This window comes from Symphalangus syndactylus, chromosome 16 (genome assembly GCF_028878055.3).
Source record: "Symphalangus syndactylus isolate Jambi chromosome 16, NHGRI_mSymSyn1-v2.1_pri, whole genome shotgun sequence".
NCBI lineage: Eukaryota > Metazoa > Chordata > Mammalia > Primates > Hylobatidae > Symphalangus > Symphalangus syndactylus.
Window position 1 is genome coordinate 96459967 of NC_072438.2, and position 26737 is coordinate 96486703.

The window sequence follows — 26737 nt, forward strand, 5'->3', positions numbered from 1 at the left end:
ATACTATATTATATATTATATTTTAATATAATACTATATTTATTTATGTATTTTAATATACTATATATTACATATAATATTTTAATGTAATACTATATTTATTTATATATTTTAATATAATACTATAATAATACTGTAGTTATTTACTGATATATTTATTTTAAAATTTCTCTATTTCTAGTGTGTAAGAAATATTAATATTTAAATGTTAATTGATAGCCATCAGTCTCATGCAGTTTGCATGGTTTCTAAAAGTCTGACCATTGATTTGCCTGAATTTTCTGTGAAAATAAACATATACTCTTCACATGAGAAGACTGTTTCCTCCTTTCTCATTGATTTTAAAAGCTTTTCTTATTGCTTTCCCCTAGAACAGCAAAGTACCATCTTAAATACTGGTGTGACACTGGCAACTTGGTCTTATTTCTGATTTTAATTGAATGCTTCTAATATTTCACCACAAAGTTTGACATTTGTTATAGGATTTTAGTAGATATGCTTTATTATCATGATAAAGAAGAGCTCTTTCATTTCTCCTGTGTTAAGGTTTGTTTGTTTATGTAATGACTAATGACTATCTATAGGCCATGAAATCTTTTTCTTGTGTTTATTGAGATGAGAGAGTATGTTGTTTCTCCCTATCAATGCAGCAAACGACATGGAAGGCTTACCTTTCTATATTCATGTCGATTACTTTTCTTTTTCACCAAAATAATAAATGCAAATATTTTAGGAACTGTATAGTAAAAAAAAAAAAATAACCACAACAACAGCAGTTTATAGCAATATATGGCACCTGTTGCTCCTCCTTTTTCCATTCCTGTTCTACAAAAACAATTTCAAAGTGGCTAATTTCAGCACAATCTCATTAACAATAGAAGAAAAAACTTTCACTTTCTTTCATTCCTATGGATCACTGAAAACTGATTTCACTATGGTTATAGCAAAGAACAGTTATTATCTCTCCATTTGCCCAGTGTTCTCAGTTTTAAAATGGAGAATTGGCTGAGTGTTGACTATTATTATGCAAATGTTATTCTTTATTTGCTTATTATAGTCCTATTGGATAAAAGCCTATCTCTTTTTTAGAAAGCTCAGCCATTAGAAATATTTTTTCATAAACAGTTTTATCATTTTGGATCAGACTACAATTTATTTTTTAATCCTTATGTTTCTCTTGGAGTTAGGTCTGTGTTTTGTTTTTAATGTTGTATTTGTTATGCATAAATTGTAAGCATTCTAAAAGGTAATTTAATTTTTTCTCACAGGAGCCCTTAAAGTTGGTGGAAAGTTTTTTAATGGTTTTTATTTTCTTGATTTTATTAAAAAATACAAGTTTATTATTAAACTTTTGCATACAAAAGATACAAAGAAAAACATTTAAGTCTTTTTTCTATCTGAAGATAATCTACTTTAATAGTTTTATGTATAACTTTACCTCACTTAAAAATATATGCTTATACTTTTATAACATTTAGACTATGCTATACTTTGAATACTATTTTCCTTTCTTCATTAATTATTATACTACCAGTATTTGCTGTGTTCATAAATATTATATTAAAATTATAATTTAAATGAAAGCAGAACATTTCATTCTATGGACAGAAAAAAATTGATTTTAATATTCTCCTCTACTTGGATATATACCTTGTATCTGACTACTCAATATAATAATATGCATTTTGCATGATTTTTTGTTCACTTATTTATTAATTATATTTTCTAACTCTTCCTTATAAAAGAATCTCTCAGAGGAAATTGCTTGAAGAGATTGTGCTGGCACCTATCTGTTCTGCTGCATTTGTTTCTCCTGAACCTACTAAGTTTCCTTATACAGATATGGCAATCTAGTAAAATATCTAATGAAAGTATGAATGAATGGATGAAGGAAAGAATGAATGATAATGGGAAACAGCCAATGCAAATTTGAGATGCTCTAAAGCCTTGTTATATATTGCCAAGTTACTTTCAAGGAGGACATCTTCAAATTACATTTCCCCTAAGGGTGTTATCAAGCAGGAGAGGCTAGTTTTCATGACAGTAACAAACACTGCTGTTTCAGCAACTTAACACACAGAAGGTTCTTCTCTTGTCCATGTTACATGTACACTGCAGTTGGCAGGCTTTCTCTGTTCCTCACTGTAGTCAAGGAGCCCAGAGTGAAGGCAGCTCCATGGCAAACGTGCTTCTGATTGTGGCTGGGGAAGAGGACATTGCCTTAAGTTTAATAGGCTATTAAAGCTTTGGCCACATGGGGCACACATCACTTCTGCCCACACTCCCTTGTTCAGAGTAAGTCACTTGGCCACACCTACCTTCAAGGGGGAAAAGCTTTTTTAAAGACTTGAAGAATTAAGACAAACAAACAAAAAAAAAACAGAAAAGCATTTGGTGAACAGCATTAATTATTACCACAGAGTGAATAGCCTTTTTTGGGACTGATATTTATTTTTAAATCTTAACAAATGGATAGACAAAATATTTGTCTGTTAAGAATGTTGAGTTCACTGATTACAAGTGAGGATGGACATGGTTTTAGGTGTTCCACCCTTATTTTTATGACCTCTGGACTTGGTATTCTCTGTGCATATTTTAATAATAATAATATTGACAATAACAATGACACAAATAAAAAAGAGCCAATTTTATTGTAGAGCACTTCAAATGCTGAGCACTGTCCTAGAGAGATGTTAGTGCATTTTTAATCAGTGTTTATAAATTTCTTGCAGAGTTTAAGTCATAAATTCTTTATCAAACGCTGCAAATATTCACTCACGATGTTTTGGTTCTTAAATTTTACCTTAAATGTAGCCTATACTGTGCAAAAGCTTATCTAATTAAATCCATTGATTTGCACTATTATGTTTTCTTATTTACTATTAGACTGACACTTTCTCATTCATGCTTAGATTCAATGACATATCATCAGGCATTAGATTCTCATAGGAGCATGCAACCTAGGTCCCTCGCATGCACTGTTTACTCTCCTATGCTCTCCTATGAGACTCTACTGCCCTTGCCGATCTGACAGGAGGTGGAGCTCAGGTGGTAATGCCAGTGATGGGGAGTAGCTGTAAACACAGATGGAGCTCCACTTGCTCGCCTGCCACTCACCTCTTGCTGTACCGCTGGGTTTGTAACAGGCCATGGACTGGTACTGGTCCATGGCATGGGGGTTGGGGATCCCTGTTCTATAATCTCCTAATGAACTGATTTCTTATCTAAGCACTATTATCAGACTGATGTGGGTAGCTGCTAGGGTGAGGTTAGACATGAGGGAAGGACTGGTCCATGTGAGCCCTTGTTGACTGTGTCAAGGTGACTGTCTTCATTTCAAGGGCAATAGCCCATTATAGGGGCTTTTTTTTTTTTTTTTAGATGGAGTCTTGCTCTGTTGCCCAGGCAGGAGTGCAGTGGCATGATCTCGGCTCACTGCAAGCTCTGCCTCCCAGGTTCACACCATTCTCCTGCCTAAGCCTCCCGAGTAGCTGGGACTACAGGCGCCCGCCACCACACCCGGCTAATCTTTTGTATTTTTAGTAGAGATGGGGTTTCACCGTGTTAGCCAGGATGGTCTCGATCTCCTGACCTTATGATCTGCCCACCTCGGCCTCCCAAAGTGCTGGGATTACAGGCCTGAGCAACCGTGCTGCGCCTATAGGGGCTTTTAAGGTGGGCAGGCACAGGTTACAACAGAAGAAGGACAATAAGCACTAGTGAAATGGGATGACATGGACCGAACGAATAAATACGTGAATTCTGTTGCAGATATGAAGATATGCAGAAATGCAGAAATCTTTTGGTGGCAGATTGTACGGTCTTAAAGGATAAGAAAGCACTTGCAGCCCATGACATGCTGGGGAGGGGTGTATGAAGCCGAGGAGATATCCAGGGCTGCTGTGTGAGAAATGCTTGTCCTCTCTCACACACACATGCACAGATTATTCACATCAGGATGATAGTTGGCAGCCATTTGATTAACAAAATCCTTTCACTTTAGATAGAGTGAGAGACAGAATTTGCATTTGTGATTGATGTGGAAGCTTAAATATCGAAATCTCCTTACCCTTTTCTAACCCTCCTGACTACTCTTCCACTTCCAGGCTCAATCCCTGCTTTAGGGGAGGACCGTCCACTCGAGGATTACAGTTGATTCAAGGGGAGTTCACATGGTCAGGGCTGAAGCTAGGTCAAGTTAATATCTTAAAAACATGACTTATTCTGTTTGGGGGAGGAGACAGTTAAGTAAGTTAGAAAAAAACGACAAAGCAGAAGAATTGATTGCGCAGAATTATTTTGTTTCTGGCATGGGAGTCTGAAGACAGCCAGGAGTGGCAGCAGGAAGTGGGAGAGGGGAGTGGCCGGCGAGCATCCCGGCTGGCCATCAGGGTTGATGGAGAGGGCGTTGTATGCCTTGGCAGCTAGTTTAAGTCTTGCCATTGAATGGCATTGAGTTACAGGGTGGAGTGATCAGGTGCAGGCAGATATCAGACTAATAGCAACACGGAGAATTATGTTGAAGGTCAAGATAGCAGTCAAGGATACCAGCAGGGAAGAAGAGTGCAGTGGCAGTCCAGGAAGAAGGGTGGTCAGCTAAGCTCTGATAGCTTTGGTGGGGATGGGCGCAGTGAGTCTGATGCAAGAAGGCTGAGGAAGTGGAAGGTGCAAAAGTCAATTGCTGATTGATGTGGGTAGTGAAAGAGAGGGAAGATTCAAGAATGATACTTGGGGCTGGGCACAGTGGCTCATGCCTGTAATCCTAGCACTTTGGGAGACCAAGGCAGGTAGATTGCCTGAGGTCAGGAGTTTGAGACCAGCCTGGCCAACATGGTGAAACCCTACTAAAAATACAAAAATTAGCCAGGCGTAGTGGCACATGCCTGTAATCCCAGCTACTCGGGAGGCTGAGGCATGAGAATCACTTCAACCCAGGAGGCAGAGGTTGCTTGAGCTGAGATTGTGCCACTACACTCCAGCCTGCACAATAGACCAAGACCCCATCTCAACAACAACAAAAGAATGATACTTGGGTGTGGCTGGGGTGGGCGGTGACGTTAATTCCAGAGTTACAGGAAACAAGATGAGAACTGCACTAGAGCATGTGAGAGAGTGCAGGTGCCATGCTCGTTGCGGAGTTCCTGAGTGTGAGGAGAGTGGCAGTCACAATGGCCAAAGTCCAGTCATCCTCCCCTGTCCCTCCGACCCTGTTTAGGTCTGGAGGGAAATGTGAGCAGCCTAACTAGTCATGCTCCCTAAAGCAACCACACAAATTGCCAGGGAATCTGTTCTTGTCTCTTTCTGCAAAGAGGAGTAAGCAGGAAAAACTAACAAACAGCTGACGGGTGAATTCCCAGGGCAGCAGCCTGTGGCTCTTTGTTTCAGTGGCTGATGCAGAGCAGGGTGGGATGGGCTTCTGGCCACCATCCAGTTGTGCCCCAGCTAGCCGAGTTTACCAGAACACTCGTGGAACCACAAGCCCCTCACCTGGAGAATGGGTGTGGAGAAAATCCAACCCCCAACCAACACCAGTGCTGCTGTTGTTTCTAAACAGACTTCTTTGGAATCATTTTTGAAGTGTAAAAAAGGAAGTTGAGGAATCTACGTCAGCTGATGCTTCTAGCTCAAGGAAAATGACAACCCTTATGCTTAAACAAGGAATCCAGGCTGGGGACTGAACGGAAGTCCCCCTCGTCTTTCCTCCATGCCCCCAAACTTGGGCTGGTTCCACCTGCCATGAAACAAAGGCCCATGAGGCAAATGACGACGCCATTACACAGAAGCTCTCCAAGTAAGAAGGCTCTGCCCAACAGGGTTAGACTAAGAAAGTCTAACCAGGAGGACTGCTCATGGGTATACAAGCAGAGTCCAGGTAACCTACTAGGGACCCAGAGACACTTGGTGCTTGCAACTACAAAAGCAAGGCCAAGAAGTGTCATCTGAGATGGTCAAAGGAGCTAGGGATGTAGAGGAGGGGCCATCCAGTAGCAGTTCCAAACTTCAGGCTGATGCTGTGGCAGAACCCCTGGCTCCACAGCAGAGAGGGAGTGGGAGGAGAAAGAGCCCCATCGGATCCCTTGCAGGTCCCCATTCTCCTGTCGATGTCTCCAATGATAACACTCAGCAGCAAGCCAGTGGGCAAGGCAGCTGTGTAAGGGTGGGCTTGGGACCCTTGGAGCCAGGCACAGGATGGAGGCAGGAAGAGATTAGATCTACAGGGGCAAATGGAGCAGAACCAGCACAGGGCGGCTTGGCAGGGTGCCCTTAGTCAGACCCAGTGTGCAGCCTCTGGAATGAATCAGTCTGAGGGCTGTAGCTGCCTCCTCTGGCTTCCCGACTCCCCAGCAGTCCTTCTCCCTGAAGGAGATGAAGGGAAGCAGAAACACAATGGAGCCAATGGACGAGGAAAGGATTGGGGCCAATAATGGAGTTTGGAAAGAGGAAGGCGCTATGGAACAGGAGGTCAGGACCTGAACACTCAATGCCATTTATACAGAACAAAACACTTTAATTTCTCAGGCCAGGGAGTTCTAACGCTGTGCAATGTGGTCTTGGAAGCAGGGGCTTTCCATGTACTAAAACCTCCCTGAGCCTTTGAGGGGCTGGTGTAGGAGCAGGCTTCAAGTGTTTAGTCTTCACTTCCAAAGGATTATTGGACACATCTCTATCAAGACTGGCTGTTTGTCGTATTGATCTGCTGTCATGGGGAAGGGGTGTCTGAATTCTCTTTAGAGAGAGTGAAACCACTGTTTGTCGTTCTGAAGGTAACAAGAGTCACATTCTGGGAGGATGGTGGAAAAGGTGATCAAAGTCAATCCTTGCCTGACTGCAGGCTCCCCTGCCCTCCCCACATGCATTTTTACCCTGCCCTTCCCAGGGAGATGGAGGCAGACAGGCTATGCTGCATGTTTCATGTTCGAGGCCTTTTCTCGCCACATTCTCCCTCCCTGTTACTAAATCTGTCTGTGATGCTTCCCTCAGGCCTTAGTGTTAGCTGAGGACCTGCTGATGCCTGGCTCCCCAACCCCCATCGATGAGCTGAGATTTTCAGCCCACCTGTGAAACACACACACACACACACACACACACACACACACACACACACCCATTGGAAACATCGGGAAGTGGCTGCCCTGGCTGTGCTCCTTAGGACCGCTTAGGACTCCACGCTGAATCACAGCCTGGAGAAATATTACACTGTGTGCATCTTCCTGCCCTCAAGAGCAGACCAAATCAGGTAGGAAGCTGGCACTTCATCATACATGCATAATTTCTTGTGCCCCATTAACGAATATGATCTTTCTGACAAAGATACATCACGTTCAATCTTTAAGTTAAATGTAACAGCATCTTGGTGACTGTGTGTTATGGAGGTAGGCTATGGTACTGGGTACTAAGATGTCACTGACTGAGAAGCAAACCAAAGCTGCTTAGAGGATTTGTGTGGGTGAGGGTGAGTCATAATTCATAGTGAAGGCAGAGCGATGAAGGCATGCATTCCTATAGTAAATGTCTTCAAATAGCAGGAGAGGGGAACTATCCCACACAGAATCTAATGAAACAGGCTTCACCACCTTCTTAGCAACTCACATTATATCAGCTAGTCAGTGAAATGCTGGATTATTCCTTTCTCCGTCTTTTTTATCTGTTAAGGAAAATCACATTTTTAACGAAAAAACAATCTGAGTACATACCTTTATGTTGTCATTCCTTCCAAATAAAAGTGTGCCAACGGAGTGTATAAGTTGAGTATGAGATCTTTAGTTTTTAAGATAAGCATTAAAAATGAATTTATGTTTCCCTAAATATAAAAGTAAGTATGGTCTGTTTTAGAGAGCTGAAACAACACTCAAAGGTACACAGGCTCAGTCAATTCTTAACCCTTGTGCCCCAGTGATGACCATAGTTAACATTTTGAATATTTAATTTATCCTTTATCTTGATTCATAGGTATATAGATGATAGAGGTCAGATAGATGGATGACTCATTGATAAATGATAGATGGATAAATAGGCAGGCAGATACAGAGGTGAATTGGAGCACTTTTAAAGAAAAAAATGGAGTAGGTAGGAAACTCGATGAAAATAATGAATGTTTCCCTTTTCCGGTTAAGCATCTGTCTTAGTTTGGGTTCTCTCAGAAGCAGATCTTGAGATCAGAATTTGGGGGTAAATGGCTAAATTTGGGAGGTGAGTCGAGGAAGCATGAAGAAGGGAACAGGAGTTGGGAGAGGGAGGGGAGAAGGTCAACGCAGGGTTGGGGCATTGCTGAACAACAGCTGTGGACCTCAGGGACTCCATCCCCCTGGGGCTCTGGGAGACCCCGGGGACCATGTGCAGGATGAGAAAAGTGTCAGCTGACCACCTACTCCTTTCTTCCTTTTCTGGAAGCTGACTTCAAGGACATTGACCAGCTGACATAGTCAGTCTCATATGCACACTTGTGACCAGAGAAAACCACCAGAGAAGGAGTCACAGGTGTTTCAAGAGGAGGGAGGTGGTGTGAACCAGAAAGGAGAGGTGTCCAGAGATATGCGCAGGGCCCAACAGCCACACAACAAAACCCTTCCTTGGGCTCCCGGCCAGATCCACCATGTTTGAATTCTCTATCCCTCCACCCCATGAAAGTTTCTATGATCCTGTTGGTGACACGGCTGAAGCAGTTCTCAGACATGCACCCTCCACTCCTTTCCCATCCTCAGTAAATGTCTAGTCAACATTTCCCGAAGCATTTTACACAGAACAAGGGTCCTACAAGACGCTTCGAGAAAAGGAGTTCTGGAGGTCAAACAAGTTTTCTAAATTTTGTCTTTTATTTTTCTTTGGAGATTCACATTCACCAGTTTTTTAGAACAGTTGATTTATCCTTATTATTTGTAATATCTTTATTTTATATTTATTTATTTTTTGAGGAGGAGTCTCATTCTGTCACCCAGGCTGGAGTGCAGTGGTGCGATATTGGCTCACTGCAACCTCCACTTCCTGGGTTCTCTGTCTCTCCTGCCTCAGCTTCCCAAGTAGCTGGGATTACAGGTGCCCGTCACCATGCCGGCTAATTTTTGTATTTTTAGTAGAGACAGAGTTTCACCATGTTGGCCAGACTGGTCTCAAACTCCTGACCTCAAGTGATCCACCCACCTCAGCCTCCCAAAGTGCTGGGATTATAGGCATGAGCCACTGTGCCTGGCCCCTGTAATATATATTTTTATAGCGGATAAACAATATAATATTAATAACCCAAGCTTCTCAATTTAAGAAGCACTATATGACTGCAGTACCTTGATCTGGGTGTCTGCTACTGCTCCCTCTGCCAATCCATGTTATCATAATTTTGTGCCAATATTCATGCTCCTTTCAATCTGCCTTTCCATCTTATAACTCCCTAATGCCCCTTCTTTCAGGAAGTACTTTTGCTAAGTTATACTGAGCTCAATTTCCCATTTGTTGCCTATGATTTTCTGTATTCACTTGTGGTTTATTATTTCTTCACCTATATATTTAACAAATATGTTCTGACACACAATTATTCCAGAGTTGAAAAGAAGTGGATTCAAAGAATTGGCTTTGCTTACATTTCTTTGTGCTCCGACTAATTGGATATCTATTTCCTGGAGACATCTACTTGCTTGGATAGCCACTTTTCTTCATTCATTCAATTTATATTCAGGTGCCAATAGAGCACAAATGAATGATCTATCATATTTTTATTTGAAAGTTTTATATGTCTAGGTCTTTATTCTCTGTTAGATCAGCTCCTTAAGGGAGTTGTATCTTTTTTCACTTTTGCAGAGTCAAAGAGATGACAGGTGCCTGCACAGGGTCCCACTGGGATGATGTCTATTGTCCTGACAGACCATTATCTTTAAAAGCAGGAAGACAGGATGCTGACATGGAGTCCCATGCCCCCCAGATGGAAGAAAAGGGGTCTGCTGATCACTCGCTGTAGAACGTGCCTGTGTGCACCATGCCAATGACTTCCTGGTTGGCATTCCATGAAAAATACAGCTTTCTAAATTTGGGGCCTGAAAGAAACTTTGAAAGGTTTCATTAGTCTTGTGAGAAGTGCCCAGGATCTGTCATGAGTCGGAGCAGGGATAAGAGAGAAAAATTATACAAAGGTCTCATTTCCATTTCTTCTAATCAGTTGGAAATGGAAAGAATAAAATATAATATACCCTAAATTTCAAGAGAGAAAGAGAGAGGGACTGACTTCCTGAATTACTAATTGGCTTTCTAGCAGATATGCACCATTTCTGTGTTTATGGTGAAACAGATAATTTTATGTAGGGTATTATCTTCTCCCATGATATAGCAGTCACCTTCTGTCACCTTCTGCCCATATATTTCAGCTCCACCCACTCTTTCATCTGTGGATTGCTGTGCATCAACTCAGGAACATCCATAAGCCTGTAAGCTCAGAGGAATAGATTGCCAGAGAAATCAAAGAAATCCTGCACACACAGAGCACATGCAGGATCAGGCTAAGCACAGACATGACACATATTGTCATGTCACAGTTTGTGTTCTCTCATCTGAGGAGGCCTCGGTCTTTTGTTCATCATCCACAGGGAAATGCACTCCGACAATTTCCCCACTTAGGTAGCCTGTGACTATGGCCTGCCTGCAAGGAAGGTCTTGGATGAATTCGATCTTGGGGAGTTTGCCCATTGTGATTTGGAGAGCTGCTCCAAATCAAACACCTTAAGCCAAAACCCACCCAAGGCGATTAACTGTAACCAGCATCTCACAGGAGACGCTGCATCGTGCTGCCGATGTATTCCGAGACTTCAGGTCTTGGAATATTCCCCAGGATAATCGAGAAGTTGGACGTATTTCCTCATGAGTTTTTGACAAATTACCAATCTGGCTCCTATACTGTTTATATGTCTTTCCCAACCCTCTCTGGAGAGATAAGGAATCTGGCTCGTAAGAAACAGATGACTGCTGAGGCTCATAATGAGAAAGCTAATAAAGAAGGAATTTTTAGCAGGATAAGTGGCTTCTTGAATAAAGGATTCCTTTATTACTTCATGAATCACAGTTAAAAGCCAATGTCATGGGGCTGAGGAATTATCTGCAGTTCAGAAAAATGAGGAAGAAACAGAAAAAAGAAACCTAGGAAACTTCTCAGGATGTTGACTAGGTGCAGTCTGTCAGAAATGAACCAAAATAATAAAAAAAAAAAAAGACCACTTTATCTTAAGGACTGAGAAACTTAATGACTTCTACATGTCACTGACATTGGTTCTCAGCCCAGTTTCTGGTGCCTGTTTGGTGGTTGTAGTATAGTTATTTGTAAGAATAGAGACAAAACGATGCTTGAGTTATTCACAATTCATCGTTATGATCCAGTTACTAGGGACATAAGGACAGAGAAAAGAAAAACTCAAAAGCAAAAATCAAGCAATGCAGGGACCTGGGTAAGGGGTGGGGGATTATTGGTGGAAACTGGGTGGGTGGAGGACGCCCCTCCAAGGCTTCCATCCAGACCCCTCAGTTTTCTGGAGTTTTCCATTCCCTGCATGAAGCATCCAGGGGGAGAGAACTGCGCACTCTTTAAGAAGCGCGCCGCTTTGGGAGTCCACCGGGCCCACAGGACCCGTCCTCGAGGGCAGGTGAGAGCTCTCAGGGCTGCAGGTGGAACTGTAGCACCACTCGAGAATTCCTGTGAAATCGAAGCGGTCGGTGGGAAGCCAGAGCCGCCTCTCAGCTCATTAATTGGTTCTCAAGTGGGGAGGTCCCGGGGCGGCAGCCCCTTCCCACGCCCGGCACAGCGCTGATGCGCAGGAGCTGAAGCTGGCAGGTGTCACCGCCAGGTGCCTGGGCGGGGCCGCGCGCTCCCTCTGCTGGCGGAGGCGGGAGCGGGCACACGGGCTGCGGGGACCCTGCCGGATGCCTGGGTCTGTGCGCCAGCAAAGCGAGGCTGGTGTCGCAGGAAATGCTGCTGCGTGCTCCTCCACGTTCGTGTTGGGACGGGCTCGTGATGCTTCAGAGACAGCCTCTGCAAACCCTGTGGATGTTGACGCATTGAGAGGACAATGGAAATTGGGAAGAATAAAAGGGAACCTGTCATCCCCCAGGCCTTGCAGTGTGGATGAAACGCAGCTCGCGTCTCCAGGGAAAACCTGAGCAGTGAGAAAGCAAGTCCATCAGATAATCTCAAAACCAGAAATGTCATCCATGTGACTAGAGACCCACGTAAATGAAGGCCACGTACCCCCCACCCACCTCTCTCCGTGGGAACGCCTCCTGGACCACGCCCTGCAGAGGGTGCGGGAGAGAGGGGCGACCCGAGTGGCGTCTCCTGGGGAAACCTCTCCAAGGCCCGGCAGGTGCGGACACCACCCCTTCCCTCGGCCTCGTGGCAGCCTGGCCCAGTTCACGTATCCACGGTAGGCTGCAGTTCGCGGCGTGGGCACGGCTCTCCCGTCTCGACTGTGGGTCTGCGGGCCAAGGCCTGTGACTTCTGGTCCCTGCAGCCCAAGCAATGTTCAGTGATTTCAGAATAAATAAATATAGGAACAAATTAAGGAGGGCAATGAGAGGGTTAGAAGAGTCTTGAAATGGAGCCCCAAGTCCTGGAGCAGATTACTGCGGAAAAGGGAGGGAGGCCAGGAAAGGAGGGAGAGAGGGAGGGAGGGATGGGGGAAAATAAGTGGGGAGGCAGAGAGAGAGAGAGAGAGAGAGAGATTGTTTCATTCAGACAGCACCCTTGAACTCTGTTTTAAAACCTGACCTTTCAGGACATGAGAATCCACCTAAGCCAGCTCCGATTAGTGAGTAAGGAGGAAACAGAACTCCCTAAAAATCACATGAACTCGGAGGCACGGCCCAGATGACCCACGATTGCCACAGCCCTGGGAGCCCTGGGAGCCAGCGATGCTGGGGCTACCGGATGAGAGCAGTGCGGGAGCCCCCTTATACCATAAGGGCCTCCATGCTCCAATTCCTCTTTCTAAGGAGGTTCTCAGGAGGCAGCTGGGCCACTGCAGCCGCTGCTGGCATCTGGGTTTGGGTGCTCTGCTTGTGGTGGCCTAGAAGGCTGATGGAGTGGACGCTAAGGGACAGTTGCACAAAGGGCTGAGGGCCTTGGGCCATCCCACCAGCACCTTGGGCATCCCCAGAATCCCCTCCAGGGTCCCCCAAGACCTTGCAATCATGGACCACCAAGGCCCTGGTCACTGTCTTAGATACTGTTGCTTCTGCACCAATGGAAGGAAAAACCCACACACCGCCACCCCCCTTCCACCCTTACCCCCATCCCAGCCCCATGACGCCTTCATTCCAGTAATTCCTTCCGTTCAGCCAAACCCATTCCCCAGCTCTCTGGACACAGGGTGAGCACAGCCCTGCTACAGAAAGACCCCTCTTGCTGTTTTACACAAGACCCTTGCCCCGGGCTAAAGGCCAACTGGGGCCTCTCCAGCGGCTCCAGGGCACTCCTCTCCTCTGAGGCAGGCGATTCCTTGGATATCTTATCTCTCTCCCCAGATAGTAGAAACCTGGGAGACAGGATCAATAACTAATTCTTCTCCCTCAAATAGTGCTTAATACTTAAATATCATAGAACATGATGATTTTTTCAATGAATAAGTAATTAGTACAAAGGCCAGCTTTGATCACTTTACCTGAGGGATCCAGGGTTTATTTTTCCTCTCACAGGATATTAAAATCAAAAACTTATTTGGAGAATAGGAGTCTAGATTGGAATGACTGGGAGGAGTGAGGTGAGGGAAGAAAGATGGAAAAACAGAGAAATGGAGACAGAGAGTGAGAGAGAGACTTGTACAGACACCTGCACATTTGGGGATAAACAGCCAGTGCTCTGTGGGAGATGGGAGAGGGACCTGGATCTTGGCATCTTGCCCACCGCACCCCAATTTGTCTAGAAAGTGCCTCCCAGGAGTTCCAGACAAGCACAGAGTCCCCAGCAGACACCTGAAAAAGGTTTAGAAAACCAGTTTTGTTCAACATCCCAAATCTTTCTGCCACCTTGTAACTTACCAGAGATGCAGCAGCGTCGGAAGCTGCCCATCATTTCTGCTCCCAGAGCGCAAGTGCGACAGCATCCATCCATGCAGGGGCAGGCAGGTGCCCAACAGGTCTGCAGTCTGGCACGTGGGAAATCCCTTGACTCCCGGTCCCCTCCCTAATTCTCCTAGGAACATGAAGCCCCCCAGTGAGCTCTATTAGTCCTCCATGGGGCTAGACTTCAGGTGATGGGAGAGCCCTGCCAAGGCGAGCCATGGATACATTGTGGACAGCACAGCCCATTTTTAAAGCTGCAGGTAGAGCAGAAGCCAGCTGCTAGTACATCCAGCTCTTGAAAGGTGTGTCTGCAGCCTTTCCTGCTGTAGAAATAAAGACAATCAGAATCTGTGTGGAAGAGAGTTAAGAACACACTCCTTAACTCAAATAACATTTTTTACTACACATTTCGGAAAAGTTATTACATTATTATGTTTAAGGTAGAAAAATAGAGCCTACATATGAATATCAAAGCAGAATGCATGATTGATTTTCTCCCAGTCTTAATTTAGAACTTTTGACCATCAATTATCACAGAGGCAGAAGGAAAGTCAGTCCCAGACACTGTGGTCAGAATTACCGCCTCGTTGTAGGCCTCTGGGCACCTTTCAAAGCGAAAGTATCAGTGTCCTTCCTCTACTGCACACACTGGGATTTTCTTATTGCTCTTCTCTACTGATGAAGATGGTGCCATCAGCCCACTTCAGAAGTGCATGTGCTTGGGTCAGTTTCCAAGAGGACACACTGGATTTAGGCGGGTTCACCTGTGCCCTCTGGGCCTGCATAGAATAGGGAAGTCATCGTTTCTTACAGTAAGTGACAGAGTTAGTTTCATCTTTTGTCCTTACCCTTGGAGGAAAACTCTCTGGATGCATTGGGAAGATGGTGGGGGTAAATTCTGATCACATGCACATAGGTTGCAGGAGAGTTGACTCCCCACAGGGCCTGTCAGACCCCACTTTCTTCTCAAGTGAGGCCATAGCCACCTAGTGGGAGAATGTAGGCAGATGGGATAGGTTGGAATAAGTAAGCAGCTTGTGGGAAAATAAGTTTCAAGTTGAGCTGTGTCTTCCAGCACCGACTCCTACGTCAAAGCCAGGGAGACTGGGGAGCTCTCCCTGGCAAGCACTCCCTGCTGTCCCATCTGGGCCTTTTTGTTTGGCACATACCTGGGTGGCCAAAGCCAGGTGCAGGTGCTCCTTGGTTGTTGTCCATTCTTGTGGCTGAGTGATGGAGGTTGGACCAGATGAGGTCACAGCCCAGCAGGTCCCTGCGTTTCCTGAGCAGCCAGCCGAAAGGCCTTGCCTTCATGTACTTTACCAAAGAGCAGATGGAGAGTTAGCTGAGCATAAACAAAGAACAGAAAACCTGATTGGAAAAAGGGCCCACTATCTGTGACTTTCAGCCTCTCACAACAGCAGAAATTACTTTTCTGCTTGCGTCATGAGCAGATCCCAATGCCCACATGATGGCATTTGTTAGGCACATTGGGTGTGTGTGTGCTCTGAAGTTTCTAAAACACCCGGGCTGCAGAGCTGCCCACCCAGAGCCCTTCCAGACCAGCTGATGTCCCAGATTGGCTCAGAAAGCTTATTTTTCAGATGGAGCTTGGGCACCCTGAACAATCTTATGTATAGGTTTGGGCCAAATGCTGTGTGTCCTGTGCTAATTATTTTCTATTTCTGGCCACTGCTGAGGTAGCTACCTGTCTTTATAAATCAGACATATTGGAAACAACATCCAATCCAATTACTACTCCAAAATTTCAACATTTTACAGGCTTTTGTTTGCATTATTTTTGGTAAGAACTGTAGACTTATATATCGCATCTTAAAGCAATGCAAATTTTCAGATGCATCTAGGCTGGATAACCCAGTTATCTTTCTGACACTTTATATGCATGCCAAGATGTTGGTACTTTTCCTGAATCAAATCCAAACTCTCAACTGGCACTTAGTACCCACTGCCATGTGGCCAACCTGTCCCCGTTGCTGCATCTGGCACTCTCTCATGCCAGCTTCTCCACGCTGCTCACCACTCCCCGTGCACACCCCTCGTATCACTTAGGGCCAGCTCCTTCCACTCTGCCTGACAGAATAGTGTGTTTGGAATTGTGGGACTGACGAGGAGGTGTTAATGTAGCTTGTTGCCCTTGTGCAAGATAAACTTTTCAAAGACTGTTATGTTTATCTTCTATAATATATAGTGTATTGTCTTGCATATAATAAGCCCTCACTAAATGTGTACTGACTAATATCTAATATCTGCTGGCTGAGTAACTGAATGAATGAATAAATGAATGGCAAGCTTGAGGACAGTAAACTAAAGGAATAAATAAATATTTGAGGTTCACAGTAATAAACATCTTAATTGATATTGTTCTTAGTTGTATTTTCAGGAAGATAAAAAGCTTTATCAGACAATTATTTATAAGGGAATTTATAACATACTTTTCATAGCCATGATTTTTACTTTTTTAAAAGGCAAATTCCATAAGATTTGGGATATACAGAGGTTTCTTCCTTTAAAGGAAACTACTAGATACAGTCTAATTTTGCAAAATAGTTTACCCTAACATTTTTAAATCAATGGTTACCTTTATATTCTCAAAGTATAATTGATTGTCAAGATAATTTGTACCTTTCTAATTAGAGAAGCTTGAGAAGCCACTGATTGTAGAAATTTAGTTTTCTCTATTAATTCCTTGCTGTTTAGGAATTATCTACAGTTTCTAAATGAAAATCATGCATACAAATGCAAACACACACATGCCAGTCAATACAATGCTTTAATCTGGAAAAACGTTAACGCTTTTGGTTTTATTGTCAATTATCTAAGTTTTTTTATGTTTTGACCCAAATTTGATCCTTCTTAGTGGGGGGTTGTGCTTGTTGATTCAATCTAGATATTTAAAGTACTTGTAATTGCTGTCTTATTACTCATTCAATCAATCCATATTTATTACGGTATGTCACATGCCACTATAGCCACTGGGATATATCTGTGAATTAAATAGACATAGTTCTTGGATCAAAGAAACAGATGATAAATAAAATATATCAATGAAACATACAGTATTTTAGATAATACATATTTTGGAGGGAAATGACCCTGGAGAGATGGTGAGTAGTGTGGGGAGGGTGGTGGTACTTTAACTCTGTTGGTCAGGGAAAGTCTCCTGGGAAGGCCATGTTTGAGTGAAGCTCTGCAGGAGGTATGTGGGAGTCATGAAGACTACTCTGGCCAAGGGAACCTTGCTATGACACAGTCAGAGCTCCCTGGCTGACCTGTCGCCTTCCCCACCCACTCTCACCTCACAGCCATCACTCGCCTGCACCATGTCAATTGTCCTGCCTTGGCCGGATTACCTGGGCTGCTGACTAGGTGGGAGCTGCAGGACCATCTCTGCCCTTGGGGGCTTTGCAGGTGGCTCCATGGCTCAGATGCAGGGCCCAGGCTGGCTCTTTCCTTACATCAGCGTCATCCACCCTGACAGCACACAGGGCGGCTGCCACGGGACCACACTGAGAGCAGCAGTCCTCATCTAATTGATGGAGCTTCCCCTTTGTGGGGACCCACATGTAGATTTAACTTATCTCTCAAGATGGCTTTACTTTTCCTCTATATAATTCAATATTTATATCATTATAGACATTTTAAATGATCCAAAATTGTGTTCATCCTGGGATATGAGTGTGCAGAATACTGAGCACAGCATATGTAATCACTAAGTTCATGCCTTGAAGATACGTTCAGAATCTATTCCCACTCCATGAAAAGTAAATTGAACCTGCAATTCCATGCTGGTGTCTGCCCTAATCACCAAGGAGAAGGACTGTAGATTCCATTACTGTCCAACCTTAGTCCCTATAACAACCTGCATTGTTAGAGGCTTTAAATAATTATTGAAATTCTCCCCAGCTCTCTCATACTCTAATTTAAGACCATTTTTTACGTTCTTTTCTCAATGGGCACATCTCCTTTATAAAATCACCTTTTGTAGCTGTAATCTTTCCATCTTTTCCCTATTACGTAAACCCAGATTGCATAACCACAGCCAGCCTCATGTAAAATTGTCAAACAGGTCTTTCTCTGAGTCTCTTTGTCCTACTTGCAGGCACTCTTGACCAAGACTCAGGCTCTTCTGAAGCAGGAAATGTTCTGGGTATTTCAGATTATACATATTTTGGAGAAAAATAACCCTGGAGAGAGGGCGGGCAGTGTGGGGAGGGTGGTGGTACTTTAACTCTGTTGGTCAGGGAAAGAAAAGCACTGTCACTAAGCTGAGGATAATTTACAGAAGACTTAGCTATTTAAACATTCAGTGCAGTCTGGTTAGTTGCTAATATTACAATGTTGGCAATAAATAGTTTTGACACACATCTTGGAGATGACCCTCTCTGCCCACTGTGGTTTCTAAGACATATGTGGTCTCCTGCACTTGAGGCCACGGAGCCCATCCTGCTGATAACCTTCAGACACTGGGTTTTCTCTGCAGGAATTTGAAAATCCTGTCTGTCTTCTCATAGGTTTTTAAAGTCCTTCCAAGGTCCTAAGAAGTTGTGCTAACGGAAGTCTGATGGCATAGCAAGAATCCTTTTGCTCCCCCAAAATTCTCAGTCTTCTGGTAGGGATAAGTCTTGCCCCTTCTGCAGTGGCATGTAACATGCCCTCTCATGTGGATACCGCACAAGTTCATTGCTTTCTGCAAAATGCAGTATTACTTAGCTGCCATGTCTTATTTAGTACAATGAGAGATGCTTTCCTTTAGTAAGAGCCACATAACTGAATCATGTAATATTCATGTCCCATGTCAACTCTCCAGTCTTTCTATCTATTATCTCTGAGGAAAGCATGACCCAGCTTCATGTGCATACAACGTGATCTGGCTAAGAGGGAATGTATAAAGCCAGGAGAGCATTCCAGGCTAATGGCTGCAGGTTTCCCAGCACTGCTAGTAGAGACACGTGGATTTGTGATCAGGAAGGGATCACAGGTGTCATCTAATCAAACCCATACAATGTATAGATACATAAACTGAGACCCAAGGAAGTGATGTGCCTTGGCCAAATGTCAGAATTTTAAAATACAGGTGTTTTGAATGAATAAGATGTCTGCATCATTCTAATGGTGTTTTAAAAAATACATAATGATTGTCACATGGAAAAAAAGACATGGTCATGATGTCAAAAGACTAGAAACATCTGTCAATGCTGCAATAAATGACAGTTGTAAAGGAGGCATCAAGAGAGGGAAAGAAGGGATAGGTAACAGCAAGTAATGGGTTTGTGTCGGGCCGGGCTGGGGTTATAACCTTGGGATCTGTAGTCCTATAGCACTGATTCTGAATCATATAAACATGCAGAGCTGCATCTATGCTTATCCCTATTCTGTGGGACCACACCTGGGCTGAGGAGGATGTAAATTGGCTTGAAGATACTAGGAATCCCAGTGAGTGCATCAACTTACCTTTAAACACATCACTGCGGTATCTCACCTCTGGCAGGGGTATGGGGATGGGGAGCTGCACCTTGGTGGCTGCTGGGCTTCCTCAGGAGAGGAAGATGCAATGTCTGCTGTAGGCCCACCCTGCATCCTTCTACAAAGCTAAGTACATTCAATATTGGGTTAAAGACTGCTTATATATCAAGAGCAGAAGAACCAGTTTGACTGGGCCACAACCTCTCCACCATTCAAAAAAATACAAGAAAAAGTAAAAGATCAAAGAAGCAACAAGAAGCAAACAGGAAAGAAATAACAAAAGACAAGCAGTGAGGCAGAAAGTAAGGCAGGAATGACACAAGGAACAATGGAAATAAAGAGAAGAAGGGCTGTGTGTGGTGGCTTACACCTGTAATCCCAGTACTTTGGGAGGCCGAGGTGGGTGGATCATGAGATCAACAGATCGAGACCATCCTGGCCAACAAGGTGAAACCCTGTCTCTACTAAAAATATAAAAATTAGCTGGGCATGGTGTTGTGCGCCTGTAGTCCCAGCTACTCGGGAGGCTGAGGCAGGAGAATCGCTTGAACTGGGAAGTGAAAGTTGCAGTGAGCCGAGATCACACCACTGCACTGCAGCCTGGGCAACAGGGTGAGACTTCATCTCAAAAAAATATAAATAAATAAATAAAAAATGAAGAGAAGGAGGAAACAAAAGAAAGAAAAAGGAGAAAAAGAAGGAAAAGAGAAACAAGACAAAAGAGAAAATGAGAAAAAGAAAGGAAAATCAACATTCCATCCCATCATCTAGAGTTGTCCTTCCTTCTCTAACTTCTGAGGCTTGCTCATGGTGGATACTGGGAGGCCCACTGTGGCCCAACAGCCTTGGGAAGTGGGAATGAGCCATTCTCATCAGTGATCTTCCTTTGTCACTACATAGAAAAGCATCGCTAGGACAAAAATACAGGAAGCAAAACACTGACAGAGGCTCACAGTGCCTCCTGACCACATCAAATTTACTAATCCCATTTCTTCACCTATACAGTATTCAAACAATAAAGGCTCCCAAGCTGTGATATGTTAAAAGCAGGCAATATAGAGACGTAACTTAATACATATCAGCTCACTATCCTTCCCTGATGGTGTACATATTTGTTATCTTTGTTTGATTTTTAAATTATCATGACTCGGGTACAAACAAGAACAGACTTCTGCATGCCAAGACAAGAAAAAGAAAAATTTTTGAGTAGCTGTTACATTGATACTATTTTAACTTTACTCTGAACCTTATTTTTCCAGTTACAAGAGCACTCACGGAAGTTATGTATTATTTCCAACAACCAAACATCAAGATTGAGAGTCTCAAATTGAAGCTTGAAGATATATGCTAACAAGGGATACCCCCAAAGATCTTGCATTCTTTTTTTTTTTTTGGTGTAAAATGCCAAAATATAGAGCGGATGCATGAGGAAGCAATGATTTCAAGTCCTCTCTCAGACATCTAGGTGATAATCACTAACTACTCTAAATGATAACCAAAGACAGATAGAATGAGAAAGAGTAGGGTTGCTTACTAACATTAGTGCTTCTGAAAACCGAGGGTACAGAAAGGAAGAAACAGGCATAGCCTTGTCAACACTCACCCATCAAAAGCGACTTCCCTGCACTCTGCAAAGCTGAGAGATGGCCCCAGCAGGCTCCTGGTGAGTGACAGATTCCACCAGGGCTTCAGAGTGAGAACACAGGATCTTTATCCCTGATACTGTCCTCTTCCAGTCCTAACAGTATCCAATACGGCCCCAGGTTCTTCTGTGGAAAAATAAATAAATAAATAAATAACAAGAGAAAAGAAAGAGGAGTTAGAAATGAGAAAGAAGAGGCACCTGGGGTATGTATTTGTTTCTTCAAAACACAAGTGCCCACCATGTCCTAGTTCTGAGCTAGGCATGTGGAGGAGATGGATGTGTGAACAGCTGGTTGCAATTCAATGTGACACGTTAATGGAGTTATGTAATAAGCTGAGTCAAATGAAATTGCCCTTTTGAAGGTCTAAATGGTTGGATAGTATCCATTTCATAAGGTTCAATCTAATATAAAGAGCTCATTCTTTGGCCTCTGAGGTCACAATTGAATAAATCTTAAAGGTTAGCCTGGCATTTTCCAGATGACTGGAAGAGAAAGTTGGTTATAAACAAGAGGAAAAAATGCGCATAGGTCAAGTCAAGGCAATGTGAGGTGCCCCTGTGCTCAAGGAGGGACACAGGGGTCTCTGTGGTTGGGGAAAAGGTGGCCGCTGACAAGTGGTAGGAGTAGCAGAGAGACAAACAGTGTTTTTGTCGGCTGGACTGAAGTTGTCTTCATCACTGGTAGGCAACAGAGATCTACCAAATTGTTTAAAATACAAAAATGGGTCATGTGGAGTAATGGTTGATTTTGGGTGTCAACTTGACTGGATTAAGGGATACCTAGATAGCTGGTAAAGCATTATTTCTGGGTGTGTCTGTGAGGATGTTTTTGTAAGACTGGCTCCTGAATCAATGGACTAAGTTAAAGAAGAACCACCCTCACCCAATGTAAGTGGAAACCATCCAATTGGCTGAGGACTTGGATAGAACAAAAAGGCAGAGAAAATATAAATTTCTCTCTCTTTCTCTCTCTCTCTCTCTCTCCGCCCCCTTTCCCCCTTCTCTCTCTCTCCCTTGCTCCCCTTCTCTCTCACACATACTTTCTCTCTCTCTCTCCCTTGCTCCCCTTCTCTCTCACACATACTTTCTCTCTCTCTCTCTCTCTCTCTCCCCCTCTCTGCCCCCACCCCTCAGAGCTGGAACACTTTTCTCTTCTTCCCTTAGACATCAGAACTCCAGGTTCTCTTGCCTTCGGACTCTGAGACTTGCACCATTGGCCCCATGGAGAAAATTTTTACTTTAGCAAAATTGCAAATCATCTCACTCATTTAGTGACTCATAGATTTATTCAATCAAGCTGTATTAGATGTGCACACTATGTCAGGAACCGCAATGACTGCTGGAAATTTGCTACCAAAGAGACACAAGCTTTTAATGTAGTTAAAATTTTCCAAAACAAATAGACAAATAACCAATAATGACAAATATGGAGAACCATGAAAGTTCACAGAAGCTTTCCTTCATGTGATTGAATGAAAAGTATCTCTGCAAGATCCTGAGAAAGAATGGGACATTCAGATAAAGGAGTGCTGTCATTATGAGAGTAGAGCATTTAAAAAAGAGTGTGGAAAACAGAGAAAGAGATAGGGAGATGGAGGGAGGGGAGAGAGAGAGAGAATGAATGGAGGAAAACAGAGAAAGAGATAGGGAGATGGGAGGAGAGAGAGAGAGACAGCGAGAGAGAGAGAATGAATGGAGGAAAACAGAGAAAGAGATAGGGATAGGGAGGGGGGAAGACAGAGAGAGAGAAAGAGAGAGAGAGAGAGTAAATGGAGAGTTCAGAGATCTGTTCAAGCCTCAGATTCTAATGTAATATTAATGCACTCCAATATGTCAAGAAGGTAGTCACCCTAAGACAAATTCATTCACTTTGTGGGCAGGTGGTCTGACCACAGGGTGCCCAGCGGTCTTGAGCTCAAGCACATGACTAGAGGTCACTGCTAGGAAGAAGAAAGACCCTCAGAGGATTCACAATTGATGGCATGCCATCCATGTCAGTCTGAAGTTTAACAGCAGGCTGCCTACATTAGCGTGCTGCCTTCAGTCTTCCATGTTGTTGTGACAGATGATTAGCAAAGAAGTGCTTGGGGAATTGTCCCCACTACTCATTATGAATTTATATAAACCATATTGAATTAAACATCTGTTGGCAAATAAGTTAGCCTCCCAAATCCCACTTCCTATGTCATCTATACATGTGTCCTTGTGATATAACAAAAATTCAGTGGTAAAATATATAAGAAATGCTTTATGCAAAGTTGCGTATTAGTTTTGGATTGTAGTTTTCAAAATCCATGTAATAGGAGTAGTGCAATGGATATTTAGTGCTCTTTTCCTTAAGGCACACATTCATGTCAGTGTTTGCTTGCCGTACTGAAGTGAAGAGTGACAATACAGGATTTAATAAGTAGCTGGAAGCCAAATGTAGATGCTCAAGCTATTTTTTTAACTTAACATTTAGATGTTGAAGTTGTTTTACAAAATAAAACGTGAAGAGAAGACTTGGAAATAAAAATATTGCAAATATGATCATGCACCTCTGTCTATTAAAGCAAAATTTAAACTCAGATATTTCGATCACATGTATTAATTAGCAAATCACTGAGACCAATCATTGGTTAAACATGCCAAAAACCATAAAAACATTGTTTTGATAAAAACAAACTGAATAATTTGGAGAGTTAATCTCATTCAGAAAAACTTTAAAAGCTGGTAAATGTATTTTGCTGAAAGACATGGAAGCACTAGCAAGGTATTGAAGTAATTACAGGACAAGACAAGTGAGAAGAAGAAAGTCTCCATAGGCAAGCCCAGCATTTTGACCTTCCTTTCCTCTAGGAACATCTACTGATTCCAGAAAGTTGAGAGACTAAGAAACAAAACAAGCTTTTGGCATCCTTCTGAGTCTGAGAGACAAAAATTGGAGTCCAAGGCCCGCCTTGTGCGGTGGTCACTGGTAAGTTCTCTGTGTGCTGAGCTGAGAACCTGAAGGACCACACCATGAGAGAATGCACACACTAAAAACAGGCCGGATTACATAGACTGAACTCCAGGCTTCAATTATCACAGTCCCTAGATTACCAATGCCCAGATCCACCCACCAGAGGCAAATGGGAATATTCTTTGCAAGATCTCATTAGCTTGGAGATCAAATTATTTCTGGTTTATTCATTATCAATTTTTAATACTTAATCGTAGGCAATTATGTAAATAATGAGAAAAGAACACCTTTCTAAAAGTGACAGACAATAAAAACAGACTCGGGATTTAGATAATAGAGTTGTCTGACACAAAATTTAAAATAAATGTTCTTAACATCTTTAGTAATATAAGAGCAAGACTAAACATTTCGGTTAAAAAAATAAAAATTATGAAACTGAACCAAGTGGAACTGTTGTATATAAAAAAATAAAAATAAGAACACAATAAGTGTTTTTAATACCCAAATAAACACAGATGAATAAAACATTCCATGAATTGGAAGATAGAGGAAAAGAAAACATTCAAAATGAAACACATAGGAACAAGAGTCTGGATGATGGAGAATGGAGTCAGAAGAGGGAGTAAAAGCTGCAGGAGGTAGGGAGATGGTTTTACATACACACAACTGGAGTTCCAGGAGGAGAGAAAAAGAAAAAGGAGCAGAAGTGCCCTAAAGGCCAAGAGATTTCCCAAACTGATGAAAAAACACAGGAAACTAATTCAAGAAGCCCTGCAACCCCTCACAAAATAAACATAAACAAAAACAAATATACACAACAAAAAAATTTAAAGAGAATGAAAAATATTTAAAAGTAGTCAGAGGAAAAATTACACAGCATAGCCAAACAAGCAAAAATTAAACTATTGAGTTGATTTCTCGATAGAAACTAAGGAAGACAGAAGGCCATAGAATGAGCTCAGCAAAGGCTCAATTAAAAATAAAAGTTTATCTGGAATTCCATATCCAGTAAATCTATTCTTTAAGATGAAAGTGAAATATGGAATATATTTTCTTAATCCAGTCTATCATTGTTGGACATTTGGGTTGGTTCCAAGTCTTTGCTATTGTGAATAGTGCCTCAATAAACATACGTGTGCATGTGTCTTTATAGCAGCATGATTTATATACACCATGGAATACTATGCAGCCATAAAAAATGATGAGTTCGTCCTTTGTAGGGACATGCATGAAGCTGGAAACCATCATTGTCAGCAAACTATCACAAGGACAAAAAACCAAACACCGCATGTTCTCACTCATAGGTGGGAATTGAACAATGAGAACACATGGACACAGGAAGGGGAACATCACACTCCGGGGACTGTTGTGGGGTGGGGGGAGGGGGGAGGGATAGCATGAGGAGATATACCTAATGCTAAATGACGAGTTAATGGGTGCAGCACACCAACATGGCACATGGATACATATGTAACAAACCTGCACTTTGTGCACATGTACCCTAAAACTTAAAGTATAATAACAAAATAAAATAAAATAAAATAAAAATAAAATAAAATAGGGAATACTGTATGGGGATATTTCATGCATACAGGTACAATTGTTATTGTTGTTTTGTAGAATGTGAACTGAGCATCTAGGAAGCTATGTTCTATCTGCAGGAACAGGACCATATCATGTAGTATTAGTAGATACCTAAAGCTATTCCACTTCCCAATTGCTGCGTGATACTTAGGGAAGAGACACCGCAAAGCCAGGTCTCCTGTTCATCTGCAGGCCTCTGCTGGTGGGGAGTGACTTCCTGAGAGCATGCTGTATTCACCCTGCAGCCCCAAAACCTGCTACACTGAAAAAATACATAGTGGACAAACAATACACCCTTTATAATAATTGGTGTTTCTAAAGTTATACAAGTCTCTAGCCGGGTGTGGTGGCTCATGCCTGTAATCCCAGCATTTTGGGAGGCCAAGGTGGGTGGCTCACCTGAGGTCAGGAGTTCAAGACCAGCCTGGCCAACATGACAAAACCCTGTCTCTACCAAAAATACAAAATAATTTACCTGGGTGTGGTGGGCGGTACCTGTATTCCCAGCTACTGGGGAGGCTGAGGCAGGAGAATCACAGAGGCAGAGGTTGCAGTGAACCGAGATCCCACCACTGCACTCCACCCTGGCTGAGAGAACAAGACTCAATCTCAAAAAAAAAAAAAAAAAAGGCCAGGCTCGGAGGGTCACACCTGTAATCTCAGTACTTTGGGAGGCCGAGGCAGGTGGATCACCTGAGGTTAGGAGTTCAAGACCAGCCTGGGCAGCATGATGAAACTCCACCTCTACTAAAAATACAAAAATTAACCAAGTGTGGTGGCACGTGCCTGTAATCCCAAATACACGGGAGGCTGAGGTATGAGAATTACTTGAACGCAGGAGGCAGAGGTTGCAGTGAGCTGAGATCATGCCATTGCACTCCATCTCAAAATAAATAAAGTTATACTATTCTCCTATTTATTTTAAAGAGTAAACAGCATGTAGTAAACATTAAAATAGATAAACAATATCTTTTGGATGGATAGACAGAAAGGAAAATAAAAATGTCATTCTAAATCTACCTCGTCTCAAGAGAAATGGTGGAAGCGTTTGCTGGATT

General features: G+C 43.0%; 1 protein-coding gene across 1 annotated transcript in view; it reads left to right on the forward strand.

Annotated features, from left to right (window-relative positions):
- The window catches only part of MED10 (mediator complex subunit 10), a 462922-nt gene extending 443966 nt beyond the window's left edge, over window positions 1-18956 (forward strand). The window contains exon 6 of the mRNA XM_063619590.1: window positions 18945-18956. The gene's annotated coding sequence lies outside the window, so the exon portion shown is untranslated. The remainder of the gene's footprint in view (window positions 1-18944) is intronic.
- Window positions 18957-26737: the final 7781 nt, after the last annotated feature.